This window comes from Anser brachyrhynchus (assembly GCF_964034855.1).
Source record: "Anser brachyrhynchus genome assembly, contig: SCAFFOLD_126, whole genome shotgun sequence".
In the NCBI taxonomy this organism is placed as follows: Eukaryota; Metazoa; Chordata; class Aves; order Anseriformes; family Anatidae; genus Anser; species Anser brachyrhynchus.
In genome coordinates this window covers 85,009-98,585 of record NW_027663679.1, presented here as the reverse complement: position 1 = coordinate 98,585, position 13,577 = coordinate 85,009, and the positions used below count along the sequence as shown (strand labels likewise).

General features: G+C 37.6%; 1 pseudogene across 1 annotated transcript in view; it reads left to right on the top strand.

Annotated features, from left to right (window-relative positions):
• The window catches only part of LOC308187048 (adhesion G-protein coupled receptor V1-like), a 148,724-nt pseudogene that overhangs the window by 120,885 nt on the left and 14,262 nt on the right, over window positions 1–13,577 (top strand). Inside the window, exons 73-80 of the transcript XR_013956118.1 lie at window positions 1,243–1,852; window positions 2,799–3,014; window positions 3,992–4,207; window positions 5,406–5,650; window positions 5,845–6,026; window positions 6,770–7,584; window positions 9,010–9,219; window positions 13,445–13,575. The product of XR_013956118.1 is annotated as an adhesion G-protein coupled receptor V1-like (transcript). The remainder of the gene's footprint in view (window positions 1–1,242; window positions 1,853–2,798; window positions 3,015–3,991; window positions 4,208–5,405; window positions 5,651–5,844; window positions 6,027–6,769; window positions 7,585–9,009; window positions 9,220–13,444; window positions 13,576–13,577) is intronic.

Sequence of the window (13,577 nt, the reverse complement as noted above, 5' to 3'; positions counted from 1 at the left end):
GTGGGGACAACAAAAAGTGCTTTTTTTAAAGTATGCTAACAGCAAAAGGAGGAGCAGAGAAAACATTGATCCATTACTTGTTGAGGTTGGTAACCTCACAAATAAGTACGCCAATAAAGCAGAGGTTAATGCCTTCTTTGCCTCTGTCTTTAACACCAATGATGGGCTCGGGGACACCCAAAGCTCTGAATTTCAGGACTGTGATGATGATAAACTCCCAGCCAACTTTGAACTTGTGCAGGATTTGCTGCTCCAGCTGGATGCATATAAGTCTATGGGGTCCAGTGGGATTAATCCCAAAGTACAGAAAGAGCTGGCTGATGTCATTGCAAGACCTCTCTCAATAATTTTTCAATAGTCTTGGAGTCTGGAGAGGTCACAGTTGACTGGAATTAAGTTAAACGAGGAAGTGCTGGATTCTGCACCTGGCAAGGGGCAATGCTGGCTGTACGGACAGGCCTGGGGACAAGAGGCTGAAGAGCAGCCCCATGGAAAGGGATCTGGGGGTTTTGCTTGACAGCAAGAGAAATATGAACCAGCAGTGTGCCTTAGCAGCCAAAATGGTCAACTGTGTTCTGGAGCATAAGGCACAGCAATGCTGGATGGTCAAGGGAAGGGATTGTCCTGCTCTGCTCTGTGCTGGTGAAGCCTCACCTCTAGCACTGTGTGTGCTACAATATATGAAGGACATAAACTATTAGAGAGCATCCAAAGGAGGGCTACTATGGTGGTGAAGGGTCTAGAGGGCAAGAAGTATGAGGAGCGGCTGAGGTCCCTGGGTTTGTTCAGCCCAGAGCAGAGCAGGCCGAGGGCAGGCCTCATGGCGGCCTGCAGCTCCCTCACGAGGGGAGCGGAGGGGCAGGCGCTGAGCTCTGCTCTCTGGGGACAGCGACAGGACCCGAGGGAACGGCATGGGGCTGGGACAGGGGAGGGTCAGGCTGGGGGTTAGGGAAAGGTTCTGCACCCAGAGGTGGTCGGGCACTGGGACAGGCTCCCCAGGGACATGGTCACAGCACTGAGCTGCCAGAGTTCAAGAAGCATTTGGACTACTCTGTCAGACATGCGATTTGATTTTGGGTGGTCCTGTGTGGAGTCAGGTGTTGGACCTGATAATCCCTGTGGATCTTTTGTAACTCAGGATATTCTGTGATTCTGTGACTTTGCTGTATGCCATTTTACACTTTTATGTTCTTCTTTCTTATAGTACAAAGAAATACATAAATCTTTGTGTTTTCCACTTAGGTTGTGAGAACTCATGGGGCCCTGTCTGAGGTGACTCTGTATTGGGTCATAGTCTGTGATCTTACAGAAGACCTGGTCTCTGCATATGGGAATGTAACATTTGATGTTGGCCAAGTGAGAGCAAATATTACCATACAAGTTTCTCCTGACAACGTGCCTGAACTGGATCAGGTGTTTTCAGTTTTGATCATCAATGTGTCCAGTGGTCGTCTTGGAAATCACACTAATGCAACATTAACAGTTTTAGCTAATGATGATCCATATGGACTGTTCATCTTTTCTGAGAGAAACAGACCAATAAAAGTTGAGGAAGAAACAAAAAATATCTCCCTGACAATAGTAAGGCTTGGTGGTCTTCTTGGTACAGTAGTGGTTACATACAGAACTTTAGGTGATGATGAAAAGTCACCCTTTCTTCCACCTGATGTTGTTAGAGCAATACAAGGAGAAGATTATATACCCATTACTGGTTATGTGATCTTCGCAGCCAATGAAAGCGAAGCCACAATATCTTTGCCTATTTTGGATGATTATGATCCTGAGAGGTCAGAATCTGTTTTTGTGGAGCTAAACAATACTGTTTTGATCGACAAAGTACAGGATCGGCCAAGTAAGTGTCTTTCATATGTAAACCCAAAGCTTAAATATGTAGGCTAATATTTATATTTAATAGGATAAAATGCAGCAATTGAAATTACAGTAAAATTTTACCTCTGCCTAACTCTGTATAGTTAAGAATCCTGTAAGTTATATGTCAGAGTATCTCACATTAAGTATGAAGATTCTGTGTGTCAGCATATATTTCCTTTACCACAAAATTTTGTCAGGGGTGGACATTTCTTTCTCCCTTCTGCATCTGCTTTATCCCAGGTGTTTTAGGCCAACTGTATTACTGTATTGGTTTTGTGTGCTAATACCTGCTCACCTGTTGTTTCTGTAAAGCACAATGATAGGAAATAAGCTAGTTGCACTTACTGAAAGCGAAAAAAGCCTTTTAAACATTAAGTGGTGTAGAATTGCAGCTTCATGCTGGCTTTTTAGCGTAGAGGATGTTTGCCCGATCAGATAAATTCAGGTCATTACAGCCTTATTTATGCTTAAGAGCTTCTTGGCATGCCTAATTTCCCTTCCCTCTCCCCCATGACTCTCCCACATTAATCTTGATTTTTAAGGGAAACACTACAAAAAATTCTACTGGGAAACTGAAAGGTTACTTATAGTTCATCATTGCTAGTGTAAAATTCTATTGTCCTATGGACAAATAAGTAAGTAATTTTGCTAGTACCTCACCTCTTCAAAGAACTGGTGTTTTGTATGCTCCACAGCAGGGTAGAATAATAAGTTAGTAAGAATGTGGATTTTCTGACATAATATAATTCAAACATCAAAAATATGCTTGTGCAGTTTGTAGTTATATTTTGTCCAAATCTAAAATGAAAATTTTATTGAAAGCTAGTAGTGGCCATCCACTAAACTCAGGTGTATGTATATGAACAGTATAGCCATATATAGGAGGCATTTCAGGCTTGCTCTAAGAGGTTTTTTTTATATTTCAGTTGTAAATTCTCCTCGTCTTGGATCAGTGGGTGAGACTATAGCTCATGTAATTATCAATGCCAATGATGATGCTTTTGGAACACTTCAGCTTTCAGCTTCAGCTGTGCGAGTTGCTGAAAATTATGTTGGACCAATCATTAACGTGACCAGAACTGGGGGAATTTTTGCAGATGTTTCTGTGAAATTCAAAGCTATGCCAATAACTGCAACAGCTGGTAAGAAATCAAAATAGCAGAAATACACATTCTGTGTTAAACCAGAAAGAGCATACTGTATGCTTCGAGTAACCAAAGCAAGCAAGTGTGTATTGAATGCAGTCTAGTAAAACAAGTAGAAAAAATACCAAAGTGTGAGATACTTACTGAGTGTACTTAGGAGACAGGAATTCAGGTCCTATAGAAGAGACCTTACATCAAATTTAAAAAAACTCAGAGATATCATCACTGAAGAATCTAGCAAGAAAACTAAGGAAAGGAATTGGCTGTTTGTTTCCCTGGTGGCCACTCACTTTCTCAAAAAAATAAAATAAAATAAAAAATCCTGTAGTAGTATATATAGCTAGTACTTAGTCCTTTGTACATATTTCAACCTACCATACATGGCTTATTTGAGTTTCTTGGAGGGAAATTGAGAGCTGGTGACTCCTCTGTGAAACAGACAAATGTTAAGCACAATTCAAGAAGACTTTTACTTTGCAAATGAAAGGTAAAGCTCTCAGGTGATCCCTGAAAAGCTCCACGAGGGAAGGAGTGACCTTATGTCCTTTAGTAAAATCTCCTTTGAAAAAGGTACTTCTGTTTCATTTTATCTCTTGGAAAGCCAGACAACTATCAGAAATCAAATATAGAAATGTCACAGTTGTGTGATCTTCTCAATGGAAGATAATAATGGACCTTTTGTAATTGCTTCTTGGACTGACAGTGTAAACTCTGTTTTGGCCAAGATGAGATTTATTTTCATCCATCCAGATATCTAAAAGGCACTAGGAAATAAACAATTGTATTTTCTGGGTATGAAGATAAAGAAAAAAAAAACACAAAAAAACACACCAACATATGAACACAAGGGAATGCAAAAAGAACAGATAAATATTAGTGCTGATAAACATTAGTGATGTTTCATAATGAACCAGAATGCCTTAATATTCTTCTGTGTTTTGATTGTTTTGTTATTTTTTCATGTACAAATCTAGGTGAGGACTACAGTGTAGCCTCATCAGATGTTGTCTTACTAGAAGGAGAAAAAAGTAAAGCTGTGCCAATTTATATAATTAATGATATCAATCCTGAAGTTGAGGAGTCCTTTTATGTTCAGCTGCTGAATCAAACGACAGGAGGAGCCTTGCTTGGATCTTTGACGAGGGCAGTCATAACCATTGAGGCTTCTGATGACCCGTTTGGATCCTTTGGTAAATGAGTCTTATTTGCATATTTTCTCTTGTCCAGTAGCAATCTGCTGATTTGTGGGTGAGTTATTACTGGGCAATGGAATAAAAATTTTCAGAATACAAAAAGGGAAGTCTGGATGAACACAGTAAAGGACAAAATAAGATAAACTAAATTAAAACGTGTAAGTAAGGGCAAATGGTGCCCTTATATAGCGAAATTGAAGCATTCAGTCAACTTATATATCAAGATTTTGTGAGACGAAGGTGGATTTTGGAGTCTCCTAATGGGGATGGATTTTAATTTAATTTGTATTTTTTTATCTATTCTAAATGTTGCATTTCTGCAATAGCTTGAAGCTTAAGTTTACATGCCAAAACCTGTTTAGATAGTGCAGTGTCATTGTTTTACAAAATAATCAGGCAAAGCAGGTTTAAATATCTGGGGAAATTGGAAAGTACAAATATGACTTAAATTGCGTTCTTGTATGTTCTGGTTGTTAGTTATTGTAGTTTTTCTTCTTTCTATCATTATCAGTAAAATGGATTGTGGACACTTTCCAAAAATAGTTTCATTACACAGGTTTTGAGAAAAAAATGGTAATTTCAAAAATTTAATGACATTTTAGAAATTTATCTTTTCTATTTATTTTTTCTATTTCAGTATTTCTGGTGTATGTTTTCCAGCCATTTTATTTGACTTACTCTTTCTCCCTTTAGTACCCTACTTTATTTCAGTTATTCCATTTTATCAGCAAAATGTAAAGGAAATTGACAAAAGTAAATAATTCCACATGGATAATTCATTAACTTCATTCTTAACAACTAAAGATTTTATACAAGAAAGACTTACATTTGAAACAATTTAGATGGAATATGTTGACACATTTTTTCCATACGTGACATAAAAAATGATAAAAAATTTCCTCACTGGGAAAAATTACCTTCTGACCGTCTTCTAAAAACTTAGATCATGGCTAGCCTTGAACAATGGATACGTTGGAATAAACTCTTGGGTGGGGGCTGAATTTTCATGCCAATTTTATTTGCAGATAAAATGATACTGAAAGTTCAATTTGAAGTTTAAACCTGATTAACATTTTTTTAATTGTGCAAATGAATGCAATCAAGTGAAATAAAATATATAATTCAGTAACTAGGATGGTGTTTTTATTTTAAATATTACTGTTAATGAAATACACCTCTTTGTGCTGCACTTCAGTGTTCCAGATGACCGAATTTACTGTGGAGGAGCCTGAATCTGGATCAGTACCCATAAATCTGCCAGTAATCCGCAATGCTGGGACACTTGGTAACGTTACTGTTGAGTGGGTTGCTACCATTGGTGGACACCCTGCTGATGAGGACTTGCAGGTTGCCTCAGGCAATATTACTTTTGCCCCTGGGGAAGCCTTTCAGATGCTACTATTGGAAATCCTGGCTGATGATGTTCCAGAAATAGAAGAAGTAAGTCAAGCACTTACATCTTCCTTGAAGATGGTATTAATTTTGACTTGTTCTAGAAATATGTATGATGGAAAACAAGAAATGTTCCGGCAGGAAGGTGCTATAATTTCATGTTATACTTTGCTTGTAATTATTGTTAGAAAAACCACAAATTGTCTAGCTGCATTACTTCTTTTTCTTTTCTTCTCTTTGAGATTGTCCGTGTAGAATTAACTCAGGCCTCCAATGGTGGTGCTATTGGGTTAGATGGCGTGGCAAGTATTATAATACCTGCCAATGATAATCCTTATGGCACAGTTTTCTTTCATCAATCCTTATATCGAGTTCAGGAGCCACTAGAAAGAAATTTGCTGGCAAACATAACAGTCAGGCGAAGGTTTGTATAATGTTTGCTTTATTTGTAATTACTATTTATTCTTCACTTTTGTTTCCACTATAATGTCAAATTTCATGCTCCTCTCATAAAAATATGTGCATCAATTCTTTGATCTGCCATCTCAATGTATTTTCATTTCAAACACATTGTTTTTGAAGTAGATGTCTGTGTATTACATAAATTACTTAAACGTAGTATACATTGAAATGCACAATGTAAACTCAGCGTACACAGTGTACTATTCATTTTGTCCGTTTAATCATCAAATCATTTAAACCTGCATGGTAGCCTGTTCCTGTGATTTGAACAGGAGGACAAAATGGCCAGCCCTTACAGGATGAAAATAAGAGAAGGAAAACAGGTTTTATGCATGTGATCCTAGAGGAAGGATGATAAGTCTGGGTGTCACCGGCTTTTTCTTCCTTGCAAGTAAGGAGAGCTGCCAAGTCCTGAAGAAGACTAAGTTAACTCCTAGAACCAAATGTTTACAAATATGCATTCTTAACAGACTACTACCTAAGCTATAAATAATCAAACTTGCTATCCACAAAAAAATAAGATAACTCAGTTATTCTGGTACTAGTTTCAAAGGGAATGCATTTTGATGTGTTATTTGGAATTTTTCAGCAATTCAGAAAGGGTCAGTTGATTTTGTTCACTTCTATTATTAACCCAGAAACATGTAGAATATTAGACATCCTTTGTCAACTAACAGAACTTTATTTTATTATAATGTCTTTTAGTGAGGGAAGATTTGGTCAGCTGCAGATTTTCTACAGCACTTCTGAGACTGACGTTGTAGCTCTTGCTGTGGAGCAAGGTCAGGATATCCTGGCCTACTACGAGCCTCCTGTACAAGGAATTCCTGACAAACCATCCAAGACCAGAGTGAATGTGTCAGCAGCAAGTGACCCTGTGTATTCCTGTGCAGCTCAGTGCCTAAAAGAACAAGCATGTTCAGCCTTTACATTTTCCAGTGCCTCAGGGATTCCTCTCTGCCTTTGGCTGACGTCAGATATCAGCCCATTAACTAACAACACTTCAGGGTTCCGGACCTACAAGAAAAACGTTACCAGTGCATTCGCCCTCTTCAGCACACAAGCCATCGCTGGCAGTGATTATGAACCTGTTACAAGACAGTGGGCCATAATGCAGGAAGGGGAAGAGTTTGCAAATCTAACAGTTACCATACTGCCTGACAGCCTGCCAGAACTGGATGAGAGATTCACTATAACCCTTTTGAAAGCAGAACTGATGAACGTCTCAGCCAGCTCAAAAAACCAACCAACCATAGGACAGCCAAATACCTCCACAGTTATCATAATGACGAATGGAGACGCATTTGGAGTGTTTAAGATCTACAGTGTAAGTCCCAATGCAACAGAGAAAGGTCTGTATGTTGAAGTAGAGGAACGTCCTCAGACCAACGTGCAGCTAATGATACACAGAACAGAAGGCAGCCTGGGACAAGTGACAGTGGAATGGCGTGTCATTGGTGGGACTGCTACTCCAAACTTGGATTTTATAGGTGTCGGTGAGACTCTGGTGTTTGCTGAAGGTGAGACAAGCTCTCGTTTTGGCTTCTGTTTTGTAAAACTAAGAAAAAGAAAAAAGAACGTGACAAGTACACGATACTGTGGATGTTTTGACAACTGATATCTTCTTCTTAGGCTAAATTTTCCTGAATGCTAAGGATACACGTGCAAAAGAGTATGGTTGTTCATTAGCATGTAGCATTATCTTGCAGAACACACACAGTGGTAGCAAAGCACAATGAAATATCTAAGCACAATAAATACCTAAGGGTTTTTATTAAAGAAATATTGCAGTATAAATATTGCACTATAAAGATTTCCTTTACCACATAAGTAAGGATTAATAAAGTCGAAGATAGTTGTTACAGCAAGGATAATGGAAATGAGAATCAGGCCTAAGTGGTCTTTTGTTAGCCCTCGGTCACTACAGTACTAATTTTTCATGACATCTCTTTAAATTCTGAGATCATATTGTAACATAACAAAACATATTTAAACGTAACATAACAGAACATATTTAAAAGAATTGCAAACAGGACAAACAAGTCCCTCTCAGACATTACTTAAGTACCATGCAGCATGCTGTATTTTATGCTGTATTTTATTTTTTCAAAGTCTGAGTTAATCGAACTGATATTTTGAAAGCAATTTCCAGGTGCGTAGTAAAGATTCTAGTGTGCTAGCTTGATAAATCATCTGAATAGTAAGGCATGGCTGCTGGCAATGATTGTGAGGCTGACATGTAATTACATTACCAGTTATAAGTTTAGTAAAAACTGATTTTGAAGTATTTTGAAAGACAATCTAGCAGGAAATACATATGTATTCTGTAAATTGATATTCTAATGATCATAAAACACAGCTGGGTTATGCACACGCACTGAACAACAGGATTGTGTTGTAAATTTTAATGGATATATAGCGACTAGAGATTAACGGTGTTTGCTGCTTACATTATTATTCTTTGATAGTCCCAAAGGCAAGGAACTAACAAAATGTCATCCCATTTCAATGCATTCCCTGGCTCAGTAAATGTACTCATATTGAATGTACACCCTTGTGTAAATGGTTCATCGGAGAGCTTAGCACCTGGCAATTTATTTTTTTTTCAAGAATGATATTCCCCTTTTCTAAGTTAAATTTTAAAGTCATAGAATTTGTAATGAAAATAAAGAATTCTAGGCACTCTGAAATAATTCCTATATAATTAATTTCTACATAGTATATTTAATGATGTGATCGTTTTATTGGCTTAATGTGACTGATCAATAGTAATTAGATAAAATTTCATAATGACATTCACTGACTTCCAGAAAGGTAAATAAGTTTGTTTCATGCAATTTTAATATATTTTATGTATTTAATTATTTTCAAAATGAGATGATTGAGTCTTTTTACAAGGTGGTTTCCAAGTGGACACACGGTTGTATACGTTCTTCTCCTTGTAGGTGAAACAAAGAAGATGGTCACGCTGCCCATTATAGATGATCCAGAGCCAGAGGATGATGAAAGTATTGAAATCAGCCTGGTCCATACTGAAGGAGGGAGTCGAATTTTGCCCAGTTTTGACACTGTCACAGTGATTATTCTGGCAAGTGACAATGTGGCAGGAATTATAAGCTTCCATACAGCCTCAAGATCTGTTATTGGTTGTGAAGGTGTGTTCTTTGTGTTGACCACGCTCAAATTTTAATGCCAGTTTCCATCTTTGTGCTTTCAGTTGATAATGACTCACAATGATTGTGTTTCACTGTTCAGAGAACACCAGCAAGAAGTGAATATCCACATACCTGACATGTACTTTGAACTCTTGCAAGCATTCATAGAATCACAGAATGCTTAAGGTTGGAAGGGGCCTCTGGAGGTCATCTGGTCCTTTCCCCCTCAAGCAGGGCCACCTAGAGCAGGTTGCTCAGGACCATGTCCAGGCTTTTGAGTATCTCCAAGGAGGGAGACCCCACAATCTCTCTGGGCAACCTGTGCCAGTGCTCCCACACAGCACAAAAGTGCTGTCTGATATTCAGAGGGAACCTCTTGTGCTCCAGTTTGTGCCCGCTGCCTCTTGTCCTGTCCCTGGGCACCACTGACACGAGCCTGGCTCTGTCCTGTTCCACCCTCCCTTCAGGTATTGAAGGACACTGATGAGATCCCCCTGAGCCTCCCCTTCTCCAGGCTGAGCAGTCTCAGCTCTCACAGCCTCTCTTCCCTTCCCTTGATCACCTCGGTGTCCCTCTGTTGGAGTCTTCCCAGTACGTTTAGGTCTGTCTTGCACTGGGGAGCCCAGAGCTGGACCCAGTGCTCCAGGTGCAGCCTCACCAGTGCAGAGTAGAGGGGAAGGATAGCTCTCTCAGCCTGCTAGGGATACTTGGCCTAATTCAGCCCAGAATGCCATCAGCCTTCTTAGTAACAAGGCATGTTGCTGGCTCCTGCCCAGTGCAGTGTCCAGCAGGACCCCAAGCCCTTTCTGTCAAGCTGCTCTCCATCAGGGTGCACGCCCTGGTGCCTGGGGCTGCTCCCCGCCAGGGGCAGGACTCTGCCCTTCTCTTTGTTGGCCTGCACGAGGCTCCTGCCAGCCCACTTCATGACTGCCAACATACACACACCTAATAGTCATAAGCAAATCAGATCTATCAGCGACTTACAAAGAATTTAAAATATTCTAGAAAACATTCCTGCAGAAACACTAGGGTAACATCTTCCCTTTGTCTGTCCCATGAACCTGATGTTTTTTTATGGCAGATGATTTGGGAAGTAGCAATTATAAGAGAAAGCAAACATTTGAGAAAGAACAATAATAATTTGGTATGTACTAAACATTTCTACTATTGTTTTAAAGAATACACGGCATGTTTCATCTACAGTTTGATGCAGTTTTGCATAGGATGATAATAGTACTGGTGGTGATTGCTTTAGGTGGCCTTTGATGGAATCTCAGTGTATTGCAGTATCACGTTTCTCTGATGTTTGAACTGATGGGCAGGGAAAGTTCACAAAACAGGAACTTGTCCCCTAATGTGTGCACTACATTTTCTGTTTGAAGAAAAATGGCTTTCTCAACCAAAGGTTTTTTGTTTTGTTTTCCCAACATGAAAGGGCATCATAACCTTTGGTTTTTTATCTAGGTATGGTTTGTGTTAATTCTGTGCCAAGCCAGATGTGATATGATTAGCTAAGAAGAGCTGTTAATGAGCACAAGGAATTAATACAAACTGTCTCAGTCCCAAAGTCCCTGAATACTTTCAACTGGTTAAATGTTATTCATAGCATGCTACCAAATGCTGGCTGCTTGAAACTGAAGTACTTGGCTATAGTTCTATTATTATATATAGTTATTATTATATTATTTTTCCAGGTTGTGAAAAGAAATAGTTCATTGCCTTCCAGCCAGAAACAAAACAAGTGAACTAAGTGTCTTTGATTAAAAAAAAAAGAGAGAGAAAAAGGGAGAAATAGAGAAAGAGCAAAAGAGCTAAGGCATTTAGATTATTTTAGTTTGTCAAAATATTTTTTTCATTCGAAAGCAAAATTTACCAGACATAAATCCAAATATCATTACTTTTACAGTTATTGTGTTATTGAAAATTTTCTGTTAAGTGAATACATTTTGTTTTCACAATGTGCATGTTATTTTTTACCTTATTGAGGATAAGTGTAGTATTTTTTATTGGACAGGGGTCTGCGACAGTTGTGTAACTGTATTACAAGAAAATGCACTGCAGTAGCTTAAAGTAATGAGGGAAGAGGAGAGCGGCTGATGCTCCCTTCTTCACAGCGATAAATACCCACCTCTTTGTTTCTCTATGTAAGAGATGCATCACTTATTAAGTCACAATGTAGAAATGTAAAAGTATGGATAAGGATTAAATATTAAAAAAAATATTGAATTTAGCCTAATAACACTTTCAATCTTCAGAAATCAATTAGTGTTCATATTAGCATTTCTTCTGGATAGGAATACCAAAAAAATCTTGGTAAAGCTGGTAGGAAACATGGATCAGTAAATAACTACTTGGAATCTGTAATAATGACTTCAAGTTTCTTCTCAGTGTTTGGATTATAGTGGAACAGCTTTCTATATCATAAAGCATTTTTCCCAGTCTTCAATGAAAATTCATTATAACTTATAGAGATATATTGAAATAAGCTTTGCCTTATTTGTGTGTGTGTGTGTTTTCCCAATGGTACTAAACCATTGAAACCACTTTTCTTTTAAATCTTTATTTCTTTGTAATGGATATGCAAAATTCTCAAATAGAACATAGTGGATTGCAGTGCAGTGTTAAACACTGTAATGATTTAGCCTCAGAGGAACCTGTAAATTGGGAGTCTACCATCCAGATATTTGACTGTAGAAGTGGAATCCTTGTGATATCAATAAATTTTGAATTCCTTAATTTTCTTAGAAGCAACATGGACCAACTTAAGCCAAAGATGTCGACATCAATGTTGACATCTCTGAGACTTAACTGAAGTTTGAAATGTTGGGGCTGAATAGCACATTTATGTATTTGAAAATGGGTGTATACAGTTTTTGTATTACTTCTTTACAATATTAAATTTTATTTAAGTATATTAAGGGCTCTTGAAGTTAAGAATTCCTTTCTCTTTCATTGGTAGCCAATATACATGCATATCTCTGACTCTTCCTTACAAAAAATAAATGTAACTAGAAAATTTTCAGATTTTTCTTGCCAGTTTTAGCTGTACAATGCTGTACAATTCTGTAAGGTAATACAGTAGAATAGCAAGACAGCATCCTAAGTTGCTGCTCTCTAAATTGCATAATCAAAGGGACTAGTTGGGCAGCATAACGTTATTATAACATTATCTTATGTTTTGTTAATTCTTCAATAAGCAAAAGAAATCTCATGTATTGTTTTCAAAAATCTCAGAATTGTAGATTTCTGCATATTTCATGTCTCTGAAAGCCAATGCAGGACAAAATGTGCTGTTGAACTTAAATTCTGTGGACCTGAAAAATGCATATGAAATATGAATGCCATGTACCTACCTATTATAAATAACCATCTGTCCTCTATTGTGAATGTTTTGCAAAATATTGCCTACTGATCTATTCCATGTTGATATAACATGCTAATTTCACATGTCCACATTTAAAATATTTAATGGAAATTTTGTGAAAAACTTGTGAATATAAAACAATTTCCACATTTTACAAAGCCTACTAAGAGGTCTACTCTTTTTAATTAAAGTGCCTTTGGGGTTAAATGTTATAAATGTGCAAAATACCATAGTATTTGCTTCCTTTATATGCACATTGTCCAGCAATACTGATTACCTCTGAGATTATAAGAAATTATTAACATTTTCTGAATGTTTTGTTTTCTAACAGTGACCATATTTGTAAGTTCGAACTCACATAAACGGAACTTACAGATAATTATAAGCATTTTTTTCTGCATGCATTGAATAAAGTCACAAGACAGTGCAAATGTTCAGATAATGTGTATTCTTTCCAGGGAACTGTTGTAGAAAACTACTATTATTGTTGGTACATACAGTAGTTACTGTTTTGTACAGTTTACAGACTTGTATTGCTCTAATGTTTGCGCATGTTTTCATGAACATTCCCTTTCTAAGTTATTCATCTATACCAAGTTCCCTCATATGTTCATAATTATTTCCAAGTGTGAACTAAAAACAGAAAAAAAAAAACTAGAAGAGTTTAAGTTTAGGTTTTTCTTTTCAGCATTAAAAGTGAATGTGGTATATAACTACTGTGAAATTCAAACTGACAAAAATAGCAATATCTTTCAGGAAAAATACTTTAACTGTGTGATGCATGTTTTTGACCTCTCATTTTTATAACCAACATGTAGAAGAGGAGACCCTGAAACACTGCATCTTGTCCTTTATTCCTAGGAGAACAATTACAATTCCACATCGTAAGAACTCCTCCAGGACTGGGAAATGTTACTGTTGAGTGGAAGATAGTAGGACATAATGTAAAACAAAATTTTGCAAACTATTCTGGAATACTTTTTTTTCCTGAGGT